Source organism: Poromitra crassiceps, assembly GCF_964638095.1.
Source record: "Poromitra crassiceps genome assembly, chromosome: 2".
Lineage (NCBI taxonomy): Eukaryota > Metazoa > Chordata > Actinopteri > Beryciformes > Melamphaidae > Poromitra > Poromitra crassiceps.
In genome coordinates this window covers 108,022-130,333 of record NC_139624.1, presented here as the reverse complement: position 1 = coordinate 130,333, position 22,312 = coordinate 108,022, and the positions used below count along the sequence as shown (strand labels likewise).

Here is a 22,312-nt window from a genome sequence, read left to right as displayed (position 1 = left end):
GCTTGGTAAATATTATTAGGTACTGATGTGTGTGTGTGCGTGTGTGTGTGTGTGTGTGTGTGTGCGTGCGCGTGTGTGGCGGGGGGGGGGGGGGGGGTGCGTGAGAGAGTATTAAAAGCGCTGGTAAGGCAGGGAGTAAGCTGAGGCGCAGGGGCTGCGCTTCCCACAGGTGGAGGTAGTGTAGCGATCCTGGGTCTGTAAGGATAAAAGCCAACACGTGAGCCTTTAGCTAGCTTGATGGTTAACGTGTTGGGCTTGTAAGTTGGAGACCCGGGTTCGCGAACGGCCTCGCCTGTGTTGTTACAATATCTTTAGAGGAGAAACTGTTGAATGTTTGCTATTAATCACCACTAGTAGCGAGTTGCGAGCCCTTCTTCACCACTCATGTGTACAGCAGCCTCAGTGCAACGGTGCAGTGGCGGGGGCCGCCGCCAGCGTGGCCGCTGTTCCTCAACACAAACAAAAACAAAAAACATTTTTATATGAAAAAATTGAAAATTAGGAACACTTCTCACGATTTTGCACGTCATACCCGCGCAGGGGTGCCCATAATAAATCGTCTCTGTATTGACATGCTCCACTTTGATGTGCAACCACCATTGTTACACAATAACTACATGAAAACCACCGGCTAATTACCTGTGGGATTTGGCATGTATGTGGGGATTTACGGGGTTCTGTGGGACCGTGAAGGCAACAGCCAGTGGGTTGGGTGAGAGTTCTCGCTGAGAAGAGCCTGGTGCCGCGAGGTTAGGTGAGAGAGAGAGGCTGGCTCACCTGGGATTGGCTGGGGGAGGGAGGGGAGCTGCGTGAGAGCCTGGGAGAGATGGCTGTGTGTGGAGAGGTGGAGAGCTAGGCTAAGCTAGGAGAGAGCTAGCGAGAATAGCCGTGGGGTTTGTTGTTTTCAGCCGTGGGCACGGCCATCAGTGCTCTTCGGGTTCGCCATGATGACTCCCTGCGTCGGCTATGGGCGGAACACAGGAACCAAAGCTTCAAAGATGTGATGTTATGGATCCGGCAAGTTTCTTCAAGTACTTATTTGAATACTTCGTTTGGTATGTCCATGCTTCTTATTTTTTCTCTAGCTCTGGCGAGGTTCTGGCTGCTAGCTACTGCTGCATTTCTATGGCCGGGGGAACGAAAACACTGGCACACAAATAGACCAGACAAATAGACAAATTATTGTTAGTATTATTATTGTTATTGTTATTATTGTACAAGTAGTGCTGGGTGATAATATAATATTATGGTTTATGGCAGTGATTCTTGCCATAAACCTCACCCGTCCTGCAGCTCACCAAGCTGGCCATGCAGCTTCACCCGCAACTCGGCTGCTGTGTGGCCAATGAGACCGAATGAGACCAGCTGACACCACTGATGATGTCAGATTTATGACATCACTGATGATGTCATCAGTGGGATTTATGACATCCCTGATGCTTTCACAGTGGGATTTATGACATCACGGATGATGTCACAGTGGGATTTATGACATCACTGATGATGTCACAGTGTGATTTATGACATCACGTTTGATGTCACAGTGGGACAGACACACAGAGCCCGAGCTCCCATTTATGTTGGGGATATATAGATAGATTAGATATGGCCAAATGGTGCGAATTAAAAGTGCAATAGAACACAAAGTAATCTAAGAAGGATAGAACATCAAATCAAAATCATTGCATTGCCTAGAGACTAAAATATATATATAAAAAAAATGGGAGTGAGATGGGACGGGAGTCATTCTACCAGGAGTGGGACGAGACAGGATTTTTTTTTTACCCTGGCCTGGGATTGGCACGGGACAGGAGTGAAAAACCACTCCCATGTCATCCTCCACTTTAGACTGCTGAGAGAGGCAAGGCTGCAGAGAAGTGTGGGCTGCTTTAAACGGCTCCTTAACAAGGAGCTGGCTGTGGCTTCTGTGCCTTTCAACCAGCAGACAAGGGTGAGGAAGGAGGTGTGTGAGGGAGTGGATGAGACAACAGCCCCAGGGTGGAGGAGTGTGAGGGAGTGGATGAGACAACAGCCCCAGGGTGGAGGTGTGTGAGGGAGTGGATGATACAACAGCCCCAGGGTGGAGGCGTGTGAGGGAGTGGATGATACAACAGCCCCAGGGTGGAGGAGGCGCACTCTCACTTCACGAAAAGTTTTTTTTTGCCTCTTCTTCTAACTCTTCTGACACGTTGCACTGTAGTGTGTTTCCTCCCTGAGAGCCAAGTGGAGCAGGATGGACAGCTTTGTGTCAGCAGCGCTGCTGCTGCTGCCGGTCTTGGGACTGTGTGAGGCTCTGCCTGCCCGCTGGCTGCCGGGGGAGTACTCCAGCACCGCGGCTGAAGCAGCGAGGTTCGTCAGTGACTACAACAGCACGGCCGAGGAGGTGTTCTTCCAGAGTCAAACCGCCAGCTGGAACTACAACACCAACTTGACAGACCACAACTCCAAGCTGCAGGTAGGTACGACGACGGTTCCATGTCATTGGTCGCACACCCCAAAAGTCTGAAAAATGTCCCATTGGAGAGAAAGCCCGTTTATCTGACAATAGATAAAAAATTAATAAAAATTTAAAATAAAATTAATAAAAATAAATAAATAAATAAATAAAAAACTCACGTTTTGAGTTGAGTTCCCCTCCATTCCTCGGGCCCAGGCCGGTGTCATGTGACCAATGGGCAGTCTATACAGAGATAAGGCATGTTGAACTGGTGTGAGTTGAACCTTTCCCATAGAGAGGTCCCTGCCCGGACTGGCACCTCCCACTCACAAATGGATGCACGGTAGAGGCTGACATTATTTCGGGAATCCTGTGGGGTTTGTTTTGGTTTTTACCTACTTGTTTTTACGAAGTATGTTTTTGATATCTGATTTTAATTACTCTGCTTGAAACTTGCTTCTTATTGATATTCCTTTTTACATTTCTTTTACTACAGTGAAGTTGAGTGGGCTCTGAGTTTCATTGCAGGTGACAGATGTTTGCATTGTTGCCGGTATGACAAGAAACTTGAAAACTTCACAGGAACAAAGTAAATGGGAGCCGGCGGGACAGGAATCATAATACCGTAATTTCCGCACTATAAGCCGCACCGGAGTATAAGCCGCAGCAGCAAAATTGCCTGTTTGTTACATATATAAGCCGCACCGGACTATAAGCCGCAGGTGTTTTAATGTTTTTTTTTTTTTTTTTTAATTGTGTTTTAATGTTTAATTACCATATGTAAGGGTTCATGCACAGAGGGGATTGTCGGGAAAGAGATGGCTGTTTGAGGAAGCTCCCATTTATTATCATTTCAACAAAACAACATAACACAACACCACCTGTGTTTTTTTTTACAGTGCACACAGTGTCCGCGGTGTGGTGAAAAGAGGGCAAGAGAGGAAATTAAAACAGAAGTGGATTTATAGTTAGAAAGAGTGCTAAAGAAGAGAGAATTCAGTTTTTTTTTTTTTTTTCCCCGGAAAAATCCATAGATAAGCCGCACCGTTATATAAGCCGCAGGGCCAAAAAACGGGGAAAAAGCCGTTATATATAGTTTATATAGTTATATATAGTTTATATAGTTTATTATAGTCCGAAATTTACGGTAACAATAAATCAGGTTGATATAAATATGTAGTTAAATAAACAGTCGGAATGGGAGTCATTGTTCTTAAGACGGGCAGGAGTTTTCTTTGTGGGACTGGGTTGGGAGGGACAGGAGTGAAAATCCACTCGAGCCCTGGTTGATTTGGAGAATGACAGGCTCAGTTTCCTCCCAAAGTGGCCAACTTTGCTCGCGTGTTCTGAATAAATGTGCAGGGGGTCTTGCGAGCTTAATATGTCAACTGATTATTTGTTCAACTGTCTGACTTTTTGATATTTTTAGTTTGTGCTGTAAGGTTACCCTTAAACTTTTATCTAAGGATGCCTTTAGGAAAAACATTGTTGCATAAAATCACCCAAAGATTACCTTAGGATGTAGTAAGGGAAAACCATTCGATCTAGAGTGTTTGCTCTTAGCTACTTAACTTAAGTATTCCCTTATATGCTTGTCAAAAGTATCGATAGTATCGATAAAAGTCAATACTAAAAATTTGAAACGGATACAATACTCATTTGCAACAGGTATCGATAGTATCGATATGTATCAATACTAAAAAATTGAAACGGATACAATACTCATTTGCAACTGTATCAATATCAGCAGTGCTTTCTCTTAATGAAAAATCAAACATACCACTGATTTCTCCCTCCCTGTCATTGGTGGGTATCTTTTGCTTCAATAAATTCAAAGTATTCTGATAGGCTGATGACTAGAGCAGGTATAATCTGCTGTGTTGTGATAGGCTGATGACTAGAAGCAGGTGTAATCTGCTGTGTAAGGTCAAAGTTTTTAGTGAATTTTATCAGGTCTAGATTATGGAGAAGCGTGCATCTGTCCGTCCATCTGTTTGTTTCTTTTTTATGCCTCTTGATGTGTTGTCATCCCGCCGAAAATGGTATCGAGTATCGATATTTTCCTGGGTATCGGTATCGAAGTAGAAATTCTAGTATCGTGACATCCCTATTCCCTTATGAATTATGCGTTGCAACAAGGTCCTTAGTAACTAAATTATTTGTGTAACATAGTAACATACCAGAATGGCTGAATTTATGGTGGTTGAAGAGGCTCAGACACAGAGAGAAAAAAGGAAAAGAAAAAAAAACATATATAAGGACGTTCAGTGTTACAACGTAGTGCTACCAGCCACATACGGTGCTTATGTGCTTCTAGGAGATGCTGTGCGTGGGGCCCCACGCAAAGGGTCCGCGAGTCACCCGTCACCCCTGACCTCGTCAAGATAGGCCAGAAACGGGTCCCAGACGTTGTTAACCACAACTGAAATGAAGGGGAAGAGGGAGACTTCCATTCCTTCAGAATTAGTCTTTTGGCGACAGTTGTCCCCTGTGTCAGAGACTGTTGCACAGCTGCAGGGAAGTTCAGAGAAGTCTCCGAGCAGCCAAAGATGGCAAGTTCTGCCTCCGGCTGAAGGTTTATTTTGGAGGCCTTAAGAGTACCAGTCAAATATCCTGGCCCAGAATCCCGCTAGTGAAGCACAGAACCAAAAGGCATGAGATCTTCCACGGTTCTTTTGACAGAGATTTCTTGCATTGATTTTGTCCATTATTTCTGGCCACATCCTCTGTTTGTGCATATTTTTTTTTACGGCTGCTGCATCATAGAAACAATAACTTTGTATAATTTGCTTACGCTTGCCACATTCTACAAGGAGAATAACATTTTCATCTTCGGTCCAGTTTGGCTTTCTATGTCTATATTCTCATTGTTGTCCATTTGGAAGAAGCTAGCTATAACATGCTGTCAAGTCATGTTAATGTTGAAGGATGCTGTGAGTGAAGTGAGCAGAGTGAAGCGTGCTGTATTCTGACAGTAACTACCGTAAAAACCTCAGTCTAAACACAAGCAAGGAGTAAACCTAAGATCCTTTATGGAACGCTCCGAAGTGAATCCCTCAGCTTAGGCAAAGATATTGCCTAAGGGACAAACTTAAGATTGAAACTTAAGGTAATTTATGCAACACCTTAATATTTGCAGAGATGACAAACTCAAACTCATTCCCCCCATGGCTCTATAGGTAAATGCACACCTAGAAAAGCAGGCCTTCACCGAGGCCTGGGGGAAGAAGGCCAAGCAGGTGTTCCCTCCTGAGTTGGTGGACACGTTCCCTGTGCAATTCGCTGACGTCAAGAAGCTGATAGGCCAGATCAGCAGACTGGGAGCCGCCAACCTGCCGGAGAATGACAGAAAGGAGGTTTGTTGTCATCATCATCATATACAAGGAAGTGGGTTCTGTTTGTTTCAATTTCTGTCCCACATTGGATGATGTCATCAGTGATGGTCACTCGAGAACAATTGTGATCTCACTGATGATGTCACAATGTCTATGAAGTTGAGCAATTGTGCGCTGAGTGATGTCACTCGAGCACTGCATGTGGTTTTATTACTTTATTAGTTAGTCTGAAGTAATAATTACACTTCAGGGTTAAAGTGGGTGCATCTCATTGTAAAATTGGACTTCAAACGGCCCAAATCTGGCTTCAAACGGCCCAAATTGGGTTTCAAGCGCCCCAAATTTCACGCGCGTCGGCCCATATCGGCCTGGCCTGCTTGGTATCTAATGCCCGGCCTGAATTATGATCCCAGTCCGCCCCTGTTTTTAACTATATCGCCCAGCCCTACTCATGATATATAATATACAGTCTCTAATGTATGATTCAACTTTTCCCATGTTCTAATCTAGTGTAAAAAAGCAAACAAACTGAAAAAACAAAAGAAAAAAATAAACAAAAATCGCAATAAATCGTAATATCGAATCGCAATAATCGTAGAATCGCAATACTTAACACGTTCACTGCCAATGACGAGTTGATACGTCAAAAAAAATCCAACGGTTGACTGCCAATGACGTGTTGATACGGTGGGACGTGGATCAACGCCCCCCACGTCTCCTATAAAAATATTGGAGCCACCGAACGTGTACAACCCATTCCACCGACCCACTAAGTGGCGACAGTGCTCTCCAGACTAGAAAAAGCAGAGCCAAAACTGCAGGGAAACGCGCGAGGAAACCATTCTCATACTGTAAAATGGATTGGCGAAAACGCTTTCGCTTTCGCGCATTATCGCGCTGGGAGCTGGCGGTGGGGGATTGCAAATTTGCATAATAGATTATGCGTGCAACACACTTTGAAACAGCGGCAGAAAGCCCACAATCGCACGCAGCTTCATTGCAGCTGAGCTCACAACCGAAACGACTCATGCAGACTCGCCCAAAGAGCAGCCGCCAGCAGCCAGGCAGCACAGACAGGCAGAGCCTCGCTTGTGACAAACGCTGCAAAGCCATCAGAGACACACCCACGGAGGGAGGAGTTTGAAGGAGAGGGGGGTTTCCTGCTGCTATGGAGGAAATTACTGTTCAAAACTATTGTTTAGATGTCTGACGTCTTACGCCAAAAATAAATGGTTAAAGTGACTGTTCTATCGAATTTCACAAAAAGCCATTTATCTCAGAATAAATTTTCAGACGCTGAAACCATGCTGTATTCTACTGCTAATGCCTACATCACTACTAACTCTACAAACTATCTCTTTTAGACAGAGAAAGCACACACTCTATTAGTTCTTTTGAGATCATTTGTGTTCACAAAATCTTAGCAGAAAAGAATCCTCGGCTCTTGAAAGATGAGCCAGAATCCTCAAAAAAAAACCTTGGCAGAACCTACCTACAGTATTGAAAAAACGGCTGGCAGTGAATGTGTTAAGAATCGCAATATAAATCGAATCGGCACCCAAGAATCGTGATAGTATCGAATCGGGAGATAAGTGAATCGCCACAGCCCTAATATATATAATGTAATGTACTACTATATATATATGTTATATATATAATATATTATATTATGTAATGTACTACTATATTAGCAGAAATGCTGAACTCTTTCTAAAATGAAAGCATGACTTCCACTCTTTTCTTGTCTCCAGTATAATGAAATTCTCAGCACCATGGACAAAATCTATTCAACAGCCAAGGTGTGTCCAAAGCCAAACGTTTGCTGGAGCCTGGATCCTGGTAAGTTGGTATAAATACATTTTCACATGAATTATTTGAAACCGATTTCTTCGAATATCTGCAGAACAATCTCTGTTGTGTCTACGGGTGGAAACCTGTAATTACACATCCGGAAGATACAGGCTCTCGCATGTTTACAAGGGCTTGGTATGGGAAATGAGCGCTAAAACGAAGTGTGGAGATAGGTCTGGCTATGCAAGACTACTGCGTTGCCACAACGCAATTCCTTTTTTAGGTAGGTAGTTAGGCAAATATATATATTATTTTTTTTACCCTTTATTTATCCATTCCAGGGAGGACCATTGAGAGCAAGCTCTCTCAAGGATGTCCTGATTACAATAATACAATTACAATCACAAAAGTTGCAGTACATCATAAAAATCACAGATGCAGACAAGTAAAAGGGCTATCCAAAGCAGGTGCAGCTCCTATGTAATGCATCCTCAAGTAGCGCCCTGAACGTCTCTATGGAGACCCTGAACGTCTCTATGGAGACCATGAACGTCTCTATGGAGACCATGAACGTCTCTATGGAGACCATGAAAGTCTCTATGGAGACCCTGTAGGTCTCTATGGAGACCCTGAACGTCTCTATGGAGACCCTGACCTGAACGTCTCTATGGAGACCAGTCTGTCCAGTTTAAGAGAGTCCTGAGGTTTTGCAACTAGCCCTGAAGAAGGCCTTATGGCCGAAACATGTTGGCTGTTTTATTCTGTTCTATGTTCTATAAAGCTTTTTAATGAAGAAGAGTGCCTTGGAACCTTTTTTGATGAGTCCTGAAGTTTGTTCCATCTATCAGGAGCATCAAAGGTAGGTCATTCCAGTAGGTGGAATGACCAATCTGTCCGATATCCTGTAGCTCTAAAACTGAAAAGAGAAGACAAATAAAAAGTATGGTTTGGCTGGTTGTTGACTCCTCCTCTAAGGTTAATTTTTTAATAATTAATAATAATAATAAAGGGGATTCAGTTCTAAAAGGAGTTGGCTAAACGTACGCCACTTTTTCAGAAGGGGGGCAGCGAAAGTGATGTAAATTAACGAGTAACATAACTAATTACTTTTGATACCAAGTAATAAGTAAAGTAATCTTTTTACTTTTTCAAAGGAGTAATCAGTAACTAATTATATTTCCTGGGGGCACGGTGGTGCAGTGGTAAGCGCTGTCGCCTCACAGCTAGAAGGTACTGGGTTCGATTCCCACCTGGGACGCTGTGAGCGCTGAAGGAGTGCGTGCCCGTCCGCATGTCCTCGAGTGCCCGCCGCCCGGGTGGGGTCGTCAAAAAGGGCCTTTCTGTGTGGAGTATGCATGTTCTTCCCGTGCCCCCTGGGGGTTTCCTTCATATAGGAACCCCACACCAAAACATGCAATATCCTGGTCGCTGATGTGGTGCCTCCTCTGGTCGTTCGGGGCGCCTGTTCGGAGGGAGGGGAACTGGTTGGAATAACGTGATCCTCCCACGTGCTATTTTCTTACCGGTGAAGCTTCCCCTGTCAGGTGAAAAGAAGCGGCTGGTTAACTGCCCATGTCTCGGAGGAAGCATGGAGCCAGTTTCGGCTCTCCCCAGATCGGCAGAGGGTGGAGCAGCAACCAGGATAAATACATTTAAAAATTTGCACTAACGGGGGATAAAAATGGGATAGAAAAAAGTAACTAATTACATTTCCTGAGTAACTTGCCCATCACTATAAGTGGACACATATCTATTGTTTTAGCCTCCTCTTTCTGTTTGGAGGCGAGGCCTCAGCGTCCCTCTATTTGCTGTCATCTCTGTGACTGAGGGTGTGTTGATTTTGTTCTCTCTCTCCAGAGCTGACATCTATCATGGCCAACTCCAAGAGCTACAAGAAGCTGCTGTACGCCTGGGAGGGCTGGCACAATGCATCAGGTGTACCTCTTCAGAAGTACTACCCCCAATTTGTGGAGCTCAGCAACAAGGCCTCTCAAGCTGATGGTAGGAACTTCACCATGACCTGACATGTTGCAAGAACATGACAAGTCAAAAGTTTGGATACATTTTTCTTTATTTTTACAACACTATCTTCTATCTATCTTCTATATATAAAATTGAGTATGTGGGCTTTGTCTGTTTCAAGTTCTGTGTTCGGCCACAGCTATGCCGTTTTACGTGCGATCGGGCTGAAACCTTCGGGCGTGTAAAGTGACCTGACCGAGCCAAAATTTTTAATTAAGGTTAATTAGCTAATGATGAGGGACTTCATACTCCGGTGTACAACATTAACAACAAATATAGAAGCCTCTGAGGTCGAAAGGGTACTCTTACTTGGCCCTAGTAAAGGTTTTATTGGTTTTCTTTATAGCTTATTAAGGTCTACCTCTACTCTGAACACACTGGCCACCAAGCAGACATGGGAGAGGGACCTTGAGGTGGAGATTGATGACGAGGACTGGTGTGATATATTTGATAATGCCAAAAGAATTTCTGTGTGCAACAGACTGTGGTCGATGCAGCTAAGAATTATACATAGAGTGCAAATATCACCCAGCCTTCGTCATAAAATGAATGCTAGCCTGTCTCCCCTCTGCCTTAAGTGTAAGATAGAGGTGGGAGATTACACTCACTGCATATGGTCATGTCCTAAGATAGAACGATACTGGTCAGACATAGTGCAGCAGTTGAATGTCATTTTTGGTGTGGAGTTGGACCCAGACCCTGTCAGCCTTATTCTTGGTCTTCCCCATAAGAAACTCCTTTATAAACATCACAAACGGCTATTTAATTTATTAACTTTTGCTGCTAGAAAAAATATTCTTTTATTTTGGATTAAAGACAAACTTCCAACACAGAGGAACTGGCACCAGATAATTATGCAGCTTATGCCTCTGGAGTTCATGACATGTATACTGCACTCAACAACCGATGTCTTTTATAAAGTGTGGGAGCCTTATTTGAAATATATTGACCCTAACCTAGCAGAGACACTGACTATTGGATACCTCAACCGAAGTGATATTGCCACCTGATTATTGCCTTTTGCCATGTACATCTAATTTAATTTAAGTTATTTTATTGTATTCTCATTAATTTGTCCATCCTTTCCTTTAATGTTGTCCACATCTATGTCTTTGCTAACTTATGAAGTGTCTGAGCTGCCCTGTCTTTTTGTTTTTGTTTTTTGTCTTTGTCGTTGTCTTGTCTTGTAAAATTTAAAATTTAATACATTTTTTATTGAATTTTGTTTTTTAGCTAATGATGTGATGACATCAGTGATGTCATCAGTGATGATATCATCAGTGATGATGTCAAAAGTGATGTCATAAGGGCGCGCGCACACAGACACACACACACACACACACACACACACACAAGGAGGCATTGTGACAAGACTGATCAGTGATGTCATAGGGGGGTACACACACACACACTGATGATGTCATCAGTGATATTATAATGGGACACATACATACACACACACACACACGGAGGCATTGTTGACATCACTGATGCAATAACATTTAGTGAGCAACACACACACACACACTCGCCAATTGGGCAGGCGAGGCCACGCAGCAGCCGAGCTACGGGGCGAGGGTGCGTACTCGCGTAGCGGCCAAGCCTAGGCATTGAGCGCGCGTAGCGCATGGAAAGAACTTCATACATAGGATCAACTTCACTATTTATATTTGTGCAAGAAACAAGCATTTAAGCATAAGCTTTTAGATTGACATGACTTTAAGATAAGGAAAAACATTGAATCAGGGGTGTTCAAACTTTTGACTGGTAGTGTGTACAGTACATTAAAAAAATATATACATCAGGCAAACATCTGACAAGATGAACATTATGTCCTGTCTAGGTTTTAAGGACACTGGAGATTACTGGCGCTCCTGGTATGACACTCCAACATTTGAGGAGGATTTGGAGAAAATCTACAAGACCGTCGAGCCCCTCTACCAGCAACTGCATGCTTTTGTCCGCCGCAAGCTCTACAAGCAGTACGGCCCCAAGTACATCAACCTCCAAGGACCCATCCCAGCTCACCTGCTAGGTAGGGCAGATGCACCTTTTGATGTTGCCAGTACCTGGCTGGAGGCATGAATGTGTGTTACACACTAGACTAGCCTATACATCAACAGTTATTATAGATGCATAGGAGGAAGTGAAATGTAATCACACCAACTCCTGGTGACAGTCCACAGTATCGAGGGAGGCACGCCATTGCCTGCCAGTCATTTTGCCTCACTGCTTTAAAGAAACGGTGCTTGTGAGTAGAGATGTAATGGTATGAAAATTTCACATCACGATTATCGTGACCAAAATTATCACGGTTATCGTATTATCACGGTATTCGTAATAAATTGCTGAAAATGTTCAAAGAGTAGTGAGAGACTCACTGAAATCATTTTACGTTTTATATTGAAAACTCAGACCCAAAAAGGATTGACACACTCACTGAAATCATTTCTCCAAGGCTGCGCGTCTGCGTCTGGGAGACGGTTGCCAACTTTGGTTGATGATGGACAGTATTTACCATGTTTTTCAAAGCACTGTAACCATGGTAACACGGTAATCACGGTAACACGGTTTTAATGATAATGAAAATTTTAAACGGTGCGGTTATCGTAAGGAATTTGATCAGCAAGTTGATGCTGATGCTCGAGTGTCTGTTCTCCCTCTCCTTCAGGAAACATGTGGGCTCAGACCTGGCACAATATTTATGACATGATGGTCCCCTTCCCTGACAAACCCAACGTGGACGTGACTGATGAAATGGTCAAACAAGTAAGTCAGGGGAAAGCTGACATGACTATGGAAAAAGTGAAATTCAGTTGTTGGGTCTTGCAGACAATGAAATCAAACCCTTTCTGTTTTTCTGTTGAAGGTTGCTTTGCCAGAACCCACTGAGGTGAAGCATTTCATTGTTACCTCTCTTTCTCCAGGGTTACAATGCCACACTCATGTTCCATGTTGCTGAGGACTTCTTCACCTCTCTGGGCTTGTTGGAGATGCCCCAGGAGTTCTGGGACAAATCCATGCTGGTGAAGCCTGTTGATCGGGAGGTGGTGTGCCACGGGGGTGCCTCGGACTTCTTAAACCGCAGAGACTTCAGGTAAAACAGACAAGGTCCTGCGGAGTCAGCTTAGAACATTTTGCCTGGATGGAAAGTCAAAAACTTTGGAAAGAAATTTAAGCAAAAGCCTTTAGATCAGAATGGCTTCAAGTTCATGAGAAATGTATACATTCAATCAGGTGTCAAAACTTTTGACTAGTACTACTGTATTGATCTTCCATTACCGTTGATAATACTGTAACGGCACAGGCGAGGCTGGTATCGAACCCGGGTTTGTCATTCGTAAGCGCAACACATTAACCATTAAAGGGACCAACATGCTCACTTTATGCATAGAGACCGGATCGCTACACTGCCTCCCCTCCCCTGCGCTTCCGCGTACTCTGCCGCCAATCATCCCGTTTATGGCGTCCTTCCGCTCCCCCACGCAACCGGGGCGCCCTGCGCCTCCGGTGACCGCACCGTGATCCCTACCGACTAGGGGTGCACAGATCGATCGGCACGCAATCTGTATCGGCCGATTTTGACCTCATATATGCGATCGGCTGATTGCCGATATTTCTTTATATTAAGTTACTGTATTAAAACTGCTGTCATACAAAAATTTACAAAAAAAAGGTTATTTTCTCTTCCAAAATAGTTTAAAAACAATATACAATATAAAATTGCTTGAAATGCTGCCCATTGAAAATCAAAGCATATACGCTGGTTTACGTAGTTGCTAGAACAATATCAATATACATACTTTTCACACCAAACTGAGCTCAACTTGAAAATAAATAAATAACAAGTATGTTATTAGAGTAGTTGCAGCCAATTTAAATTCTGTCACTTGGATTTTGCTGTTTGAAGATAGTTGTTGAGCTGAGTAAACCCTGCAAAACCTCTCTGCAGAACTAATACAATTTAAACAATTACAGCAGTTAAACACATAAAACAAGTAAGGAATGTAGCTTTTATTTTTTAAATTTTTTTATAAAAAAAAGCCCTATCACTAATCAGGCTTTCCAACAATATAAAATACAATACCAATTGGTATTATTAAAGGGGAGAAATAATCGACCGAATTAACGTTTCCAAACTTTTTTAATCCTACAAGGTAATCGGTGATCAGTCGATGATCGGTTGGGCAGATATTTCCCATAGGCAATCGGTGATCGTGGCAAAAAACGTGATCGGTGCACCCCTACTACCGACAGATCCCACTTCTGACACCAATATAACGACACAGGCAGGGCTGATTTCGAACCCGGGTCTGTCATTCACAAGCACAACATGTTAACCATCAGACCAAAGGGACAATCCGGTTGGCCAAGGACCAACGTGCTCACTTTATCCATCGAGATGGCTACAATACTGTCGTTGATTATACTAACTGATAAGGAATGAATTGATAGTTCCTCCTCTTCAGGATTAGGATGTGCACCACAGTGACTATGGAGGCTCTCTCCACCGTGCACCATGAGATGGGACATGTGGAGTACTACCTGCAATACAAGGACCAGCCTGTAGGCTTCCGGAGAGGAGCCAACCCCGGTTTCCACGAGGCTATCGGCGATGTCCTGGGTCTCTCCGCCTCCACACCCAAACATCTGTACACCATCGGCCTACTGGAGGCTCTGACCGCTGACCATGGTAATTATAATAATAAACTTCACTTAAAAAGCACCTTTCAGAATATAGTGACAACCTTTTCGAAAAACAATCAATAAAATTCACGAGTTATTAAGTGCTTTATTTGTAATCACTTCCTGCAGAGACTGACATTAACTTCCTGTTGAAGACGGCTCTAAGCAAGATCGCGTTCCTCCCCTTTGGCTACCTAATTGACCAATGGAGATGGGGCGTGTTCAGCGGAGGCACGCCCCCAGAGCGCCTAAACTCTGACTGGTGGTACCTCAGGTTGGCAGTTAAGATTACTCATTTGATTTTGATTTTTTAATTTGTTTACAAACCCCCCTCCCCCTCCCATCCCATCCCATTTTTATCCCCCATTAGTGCTAATTCTAATGTATTTATCCTGGTTGCTGCTCCACCCTCTGCTGATCTGGGGAGATCAGCTTCCCCCGAGACATAGCCAGCCGCTTCTTTTCACCTGACAGGGGAAGCTTCACCGGTAGGACATAGCACGTGGGAGGATCACGCTATTCCAACAAGTTCCCCTCCCTCCGAACAGGCGCCCCGAACGATCAGAGGAGGCACCACTTCAGCAACCAGGATATTGCATGTTTTTGGTGAGGGGTTCCTATTCATAGCTTTCAAGGGGCGTTACGTGCTGCCGGGAACGCCCACCTGGCGGTCAAAAAAAAACTTAGGTAGGCTGCCAACCAAGTCGACTAGTTTCTCACGCTGTGTTTGTTCAGCCAAAATGCCGGATACCTGTTGTGCTATCGGTTGCACTAACCGACGAGGAGACACGCCTGGCTTGTGCTTTTACAGAATCCCGTCGGAGAAAGAAAGGAGGAGGTTGTGGATTTGTGCGACGTGGTTCAGTCGCTGGGGAGGGCAAAAAAATTTGCTTTTTTTTCTACCATCAAAGTACACACGTCTTTGCTCTTTGCGGCCAACATTTCATCAAAGGTAAGCTCAAGTAACGTTACAATAATGATTAATACCCCGTTAACGTTACTTGAGCTTACCTTTGATGAAATGTTGGCCGCAAAGAGCAAAGACGTGTGTACTTTGATGGTAGAAAAAAAAGCAATTTTTTTTGCCCTCCCCAGCAACTGAACCACGTCGCACAAATCCACAACCTCCTCCTTTCTTCCTCCCACGGGATTCTGTAAAAACACAAGCCAGGCGTGTCTCCTCGTCGGTTTAGTGCAACCGATAGCACAACAGGTAGGCTATCCGGCACTTTGGCTGAACAAACACAGCGTGAGAAACTAGTCGACACGGCTGGCAAGTTTTTTTTTTGACCGCCAGGTGGGCGTTCTCGGCAGCACGTAACGCCCCTTGAAAGCTATGAATATGAAAGAAACCCCCAGGGGGCACGGGGAGAACATGCAAACTCCACACAGAAAGGCCCTTTTTGACAACCCGACACAGGCAGTGGGCATTTGAGGACATGCGGACGGGCACACACTCCTTCAGCGCTCATAGCATCCCGGGTGGGAATCGAACCCAGGACCTTCTAGCTGTGAGGCGACAACGCTACCACTGCGCCACCGTGCCCCCCTACTCATTTGAATCTTTGGACCAGCTGAGAAAACGTGGTTTGGGAAAGTGAATGATTGATGCAAAAATGATTGGAGTAATGCCATAGAAGAATCCCATAGACAAACACCTCTCACGCCAAGGTTCTAGACAATTTATTTGTATAATTCACAAGCATGTCTCAGAGGGCTTCACAGAAAATTTGTCTAGCTAATTCTAGCTGACACAACAGTAGCAAATTCATTGAACAAGGGGTGTGTGTGTGTGTGTGTGTACCGTCCCTCAACACCTACTGAGGTGCTCTTGAGCAAGGCACAACCCCCGACAGCTCTAGTGGAGCTGCTCAGTGGCCAGCAGTACATGACTGTGGTTTTAGTGGGCAGCTCCCAGAGATGCAAATATGTGAGATGCGCGTGCGAAGCGTGCAATATTTCTAGTAATAATAATACCGTAATAATAATAATAATAATTCATTCAATTTGTGTAGTGCCTTTCAATGACCCAAACACACTGGAAACTGAATCCATATATTCCTTCTGCCATTGCTCTTTAAAGGACAAAATACCAAGGCGTCTGCCCGCCCACCAAGCGCACAGAGGAGCACTTTGATCCGGGGGCAAAATTTCACGTTCTGGAAACACACCATACATCAGGTAGCATCTTGTCCAAACATCTCCAACTGCCACCACTGACTAACACAAGGCACACCAAAGGTCTTCTTCTTCTTCTTCTCTCTTCTTCTTCTTCTTCTTCTTCTTCTTTTCTTCTTCTTCTTCTTCTTCTTCTTCTTCTCTTCTTCTTCTTCTTCTTCTTCTTCTTCCTCCTCCTCCTCCTCCTCCTCCTCCTCCTCCTCCTCCTCCTCCTCCTCCTCCTCCTCTCCTCCTCCTCCTCCTCCTCCTCCTTCTCCTCCTCCTCCTCCTCCTCCTCTCCTCCTCCTCCTCCTCCTCCCTCCTCCTCCTCCTCCTCCTCCTCCTCCTCCCTCCTTCTTCTTCTTCTTCTTCTTCTTCTCCTCCTCCTCCTCCTCCTCCTCCTTCTTCTTCTTCTTCTTCTTCTTCTTCTTCTTCTTCCGGGCCCCAAGATGAAAAATGATGGTTAGATACAGTAGGTGGTGTAGAAATGCAGGATTTTCCTGTCTCTCTCTCCCTCTGTCTGCATGTGTGTGTGCTTGTGTGCAATGGCTCGATTTGGATAGACCTAAGAGACTAGAGTGTCAGATGATGGTAAATACAGATGATGACGTGATGGTGGTGATTATTATTATTGCAGGTATTTTGTCAGCTACATCCTGCAGTTCCAGTTCCACGAGAAACTGTGTCAGGCAGCAAAGCACACAGGCCCTCTGCACACGTGTGACATCTACCGCTCCAAGGAGGCGGGGGCCATCTTAGAGTATGTGTACTCATAGGGCCTCCAGAGCTGACCACATTTACAGATATGAGCAAGTCATGTTTAAGGATGCAGTTTATGGATGCAACCATTTCAATCTTCTTCTTCCAGGAAGATTCTTCAGGCTGGCTCTTCCAAACCTTGGCCTGAAGTGCTCCAGGAAGCCCTGGGCACCAACAAGATGGACGCCGGTGCACTGATGAGATACTTTGAAGCCATTATTAAATGGCTAGAAAAGCAGAATGTGAACGAGACCCTGGGCTGGCCAGACCTCAACTGGCTCCCGCCCATCCCTGAGGGCTACCACTCAGGATATCTGTAAGCTCCGCCCATCCCTGAGGGCTACCACTCAGGATATTTGTAAGCTCCGCCCATCCCTGAGGGCTACCACTCAGGATATTTGTAAGCTCCGCCCATCCCTGAGGGCTACCACTCAGGATATTTGTAAGCTCCGCCCATCCCTGAGGGCTACCACTCAGGATATTTGTAAGCTCCGCCCATCCCTGAGGGCTACCACTCAGGATATTTGTAAGCTCCGCCCATCCCTGAGGGCTACCACTCAGGATATTTGTAAGCTCCGCCCATCCCTGAGGGCTACCACTCAGGATATTGGTAAGCTCCGCCCATCCCTGAGGGCTACTCAGGATATTGGTATGCTCCGGCCATCCCTGAGGGCTACTCAGGATATTGGTAAGCTCCGCCCATCCCTGAGGGCTACTCAGGATATTTGTAAGCTCTGCCCATCCCTGAGGGCTACCCCTCAGGATATTGGTAAGATTGCACAGGCTAATACTGAGTAGACAAAAATCCACCTTCTACCTACCTTTGACATACTGCATATATGTCAAAGGTAGGTAGAAGGTGACTAAAGGAAAACGACACACATTAAACTCACCTGTAGGAATGTAGATTAAAATCACAATAGCACCAAAATACACAGGTCAGGTTGACATGTTTAGATGTTTTGACATGTTTAGACTTTTTCTCAAGTAATTTTAGTGATTCATTTCTATATTTCCATTGTTAATGGTTAATGGCAGATGGGATTTGTTGCCGTTTTCTCTACACCTGGGCCGTTTCTCAATAAGTGTTCTTGTGTGTTCTTGCGTTCTTGTGTCCCTGTGAAACGTCATCAGTCGCAGCCCAAGTACTGTTCCAATACAAAGTTCACATTTCGCCAAGAACGCTTAAAATTCCCGGATGTGTTCTCGACACGCCCACTTTACCGAGGATGCTCTGGTTGGTGACTTGTGTCAACTTGGCAAGGCAGATATCCCAGCATGCATTTCGGCATAAGCAGAGGCAGAACCAAGCCCCCAGGAATAGCGCTGGGCTTTGAAGCCATTTGAACATGCTGGCGAAGCTCTGTATTGCAAGTCACGTGACGCCATGCAGCCCAGAAAGGAAAATTCCCATCCACTTGCATGGGGACTCCGGCAGCTGTTAAACCCAGGGGAATTTTTTCCGGGTGTCACTCAAAGTATAAAACGACTCTTTTAATTATCAACTAATTTTTTATGGGGCATTTTTTTCTTCAGAAGCCACTAAGAGCCATATACGGGGGTATTTTCTTCTTGTAATACAATCCATGGGTGGGAGGGGTGGGAGACGTCATGGAACACGTCATGGCACACATGCGCACTTCGCCTTGGGCTGCATAGTCAGGAAGTAAAACCAGGAAGAAAAAGCCCCCATGATGGCTTCATGCGCCAATGAGCTACCTCCGTCCGAATGCATGGGTGGGCGTGGCAGGTCCCCTATCCAGTTATTTTAATACATCCATGGGCAGAACGCAGCAGAGAAGACGCCATTAGCTCCGGAAAGTTTTTTACAATTTAAAGTTTTATTTCATCACTAAATTAATTTCTGATGACTTTTGATGCCTACAAGCAGGGTAGTAGGTTTCAATAAGTGCCACTTTACGAACATTTATGGCGAAAAATGGCAAAAAGTTCCAGAGCACAATTGGCTGCTTCTACATCAGCTGAGCTTTTTATTTGTGTAGTACTGCAGGCGGCCTCTGCGCTGGTATTGCGCAATACTCTCAAGAACGCATCGTCTCAAACTGCCAACAGCGTCATGTGTGCTTGTGACCTAGCAAGTTCATTCTTCCAAGAACGACTAGCAAGAATGTTCTCCCCAAGAACCCAAGAACAAGAATGCATTCTTGGTATTGAGAAACGGCCCTGGTGTGCATATGCATTTTCCTTCTCTCAATTACACAGGTGTCTGTCATCACACCTGATCTCATCATGTGACTGTATCATGTGACACTTGACCACTATATCTATGATGGCGTCCTGTACTGTCTTGTCTGATGAAGAGCATGTAGCTCGAAACGCGCTACAGCAATAAATCTGGAGAAAAGGAGCTCTGCGGTGTGCGAGTAGTTTTTATTCTTTTTGTCTCACTGATATCACAGTCTGCCACGATACGATTTCGATTCAATTAGCCCTTTTCACAGCTGCCATTTTGTGTCTTAAAGGCAGGGGAAACGCAGGCACTGCAACCAACTCACTAATTAGGGCCCCAGCACTGGAACACCTAAATGGACTGGAAGTTGGACACCCTAATTAAGGTTTTGGTGCACCTGTGAAACTTCCTGCCTTTTAGACACAAAATGGTGGCTGTGAAAAGGGTCTATTCAGGGGCCTGCGATCGATATGAGATGATATCGCCCATTTAACACAATCAGTTACATTTCCATCAACTCACAAAAAGCAACTCAAATATTTGACAAATGTATTTTATTTCTGAGCTCTTCCAGGCATTTATATGAAAAACAATCTGTTCAATCTAAAGTTTAACTCATTCACTGCCAACAACGTATGAACACGTTTTCAGAATCCAGCTGTTCCCTGCCAACAACGTGTTTACACGTTTTTGGCATCGATTTTTTTTTTTTGACGGTGGGTTGTGCATCTAAGCCTTTTACATCTCTTATATAATTATTGGAGCCACCGAACGTTTACAACCCATTCCACCGACCCACTAAGTGGCAACAGTGCTCTCCTTGCTAGAGGAAGGAAAGCATTTTTTTAACTTGTCAAGCCATTCTCAGCCCAGCCATTCTCCTTTTCGCGCTGATTGCTGGCGATGCGGGATTGCAAATTTACATAATAGATTCAGCCGATCTACTATGATCGGGTGATAGATTACAGGTGGACGAACACACTTTGAAACACGCAGCATAAATATGACCAGAATCGCAAAAGCTTCTCTCAACCAAAACTCCAAACGAGTGAGTCCATCCCGACTTCCTCAAACAGCGGCTGTGCAGACAGGCACAGGAGAGCAGCAAAGCACTGACTGGTGACAAGCTTGTCCGCCCACGGAGGGCGGAGTTGAAGCAACTCGAGAGGGAGGGAGAGAGAGAGAGAGAGAGAGAGAGAGAGAGAGAGAGGGAGGGAGAGCGAGAGGGAGGGAGAGAGAGAGAGAGAGCGAGAGGGGGAGGGAGAGAGAGAGAGAGAGAGCCAAAAATGAATGGTTAAAGTGACAGTTCCATCCAATTTCACAAAAAGCCGTTTATCTCTGAATATTCTTTTTCACGCTAAAACCATGCTGTATTCAACTGCTAATGCTTACATAACTACTAACTCTACAAACTAACTCTTTTAGACAGAGAAAGTACACATTCTATTAGTACTTTTGAGATATTGTATGTTCACAAACTCCAAGCTGAAACGAATCCTCGGCTCTTATAAAATGAGCCATAATCCTCAAAAAACGGCTTGGCAGAAGCTATCTACAGCAAAAAAAAACGTCTGGCAGTCAATGTGTTAAGTGTAAATGATTTTTTTAATCAGTTAACATAAAGCAGTGGTTCTCAAATGTTTTCACGTGAAGGACCCCTAAACTGACAGAAATTAGACCACAGACCCCCATTTGATATGATGTTGTCGCATGTTCCCCCATATGATAATAAGATTGATGCTTTTAGATGTTTTGTTACAGAAAGTGTATAAAACCCATGACCAAAATAGTCATTGTGTTACTTATGAATGGAATCATAGCGAAAATAAATTACCCCCCGTTTGGCTGGGGACCCCCTGGAACCCCCTCAAGGTTCCCTGGGGGTCCCCGGACCCCCATTTGAGAACCACTGCCATAAAGGGCCCTTGATGACCTTTCAATTATGAACATAATCAATGCCATGCTTGGATTTACAAGGCGTATCTTCAAGATGACGATAGATATCTCACTTTGCATCAATACACGATACGATATTGATGATGTAGCGATACATCGATAATAGCTCGATGTATTGTCACACCCCTACAAACAAACTAACTACTGTATCTACCTACCTATCCTGTTTCATTGACATAATTAGCTATGTAAAAAGAGTATCAATTATTTGCCTCAGCTGGAGAAGAACCTGGAGATGTCCAAACACACCATGGAGTACGGACAGAAGGCCCGTCTGTACAACTGACTTCCAGGACGGCTCCGTCAAGCGCTTGATCACCAGCAGAACTGGAAGAGGTGCGTGGGGCGTGGGGGGGGGGGGGGGGTTGCAGCAGTTGTACTAGTTACACAAACATTTCTGAGTCAGGGCTGCTCAAATAGCCATAGGCACAATAGTTTTATTGGTTTAGTTAAAGAATAACTGCGCACTAAACCCTTTTTCTTCAGCTGAAACCCGATGTATGTGATACAAGTTTATTTATTAAGAATAGTGGTGTAATAGTATGGATTCAGATCAAAATCCTGACATTTTAGTGTAAGTCAGAGATGTATGCATTTTTTATTGTACTCTGTTCTTACAAATGTGATTGTATGTTGTAATTTTGATACGATGTTGTAATTTTGGTAGGCTATTGTATTCCTGTTTGCTTCTCTTACTTTTCTTCACAAGTTGCTTCTTGCTGGTTTGATTTGATCATGTGCACGCTTACATAGCTGAATCCAGAGCATGTTGTTGGAAAGTGAACAACGTATGTGAGCAGCAAGAGACTCCGTGACCATGTTTAAAATGTGTTTGTGTCTCAGAGACTCTTTCCTCGTCACAGTGAGAGGCTGAGATGCTGATTGAAAACACTGTTTAAAAAGGAGACTCTTCAATCATCTTCAAAGCCCCTGCCCTTTGCGTAGGGAAACCCCTTAGGGTGCCAGTGGCTCTCATCG

At 44.4% G+C, this 22,312-nt stretch overlaps 1 pseudogene across 1 annotated transcript; it reads left to right on the top strand.

Moving 5' to 3' along the window:
- Positions 1–853: 853 nt before the first annotated feature.
- On the top strand, positions 854–17,645 carry LOC310772377 (angiotensin-converting enzyme-like; annotated as a pseudogene). Its single transcript has 13 exons — positions 854–1,055; positions 2,201–2,455; positions 5,617–5,793; positions 7,524–7,611; positions 9,421–9,564; positions 11,429–11,620; positions 12,257–12,354; positions 12,513–12,682; positions 14,055–14,278; positions 14,401–14,545; positions 16,355–16,452; positions 17,066–17,188; positions 17,297–17,645. The product of its transcript is annotated as an angiotensin-converting enzyme-like (transcript).
- Positions 17,646–22,312: the final 4,667 nt, after the last annotated feature.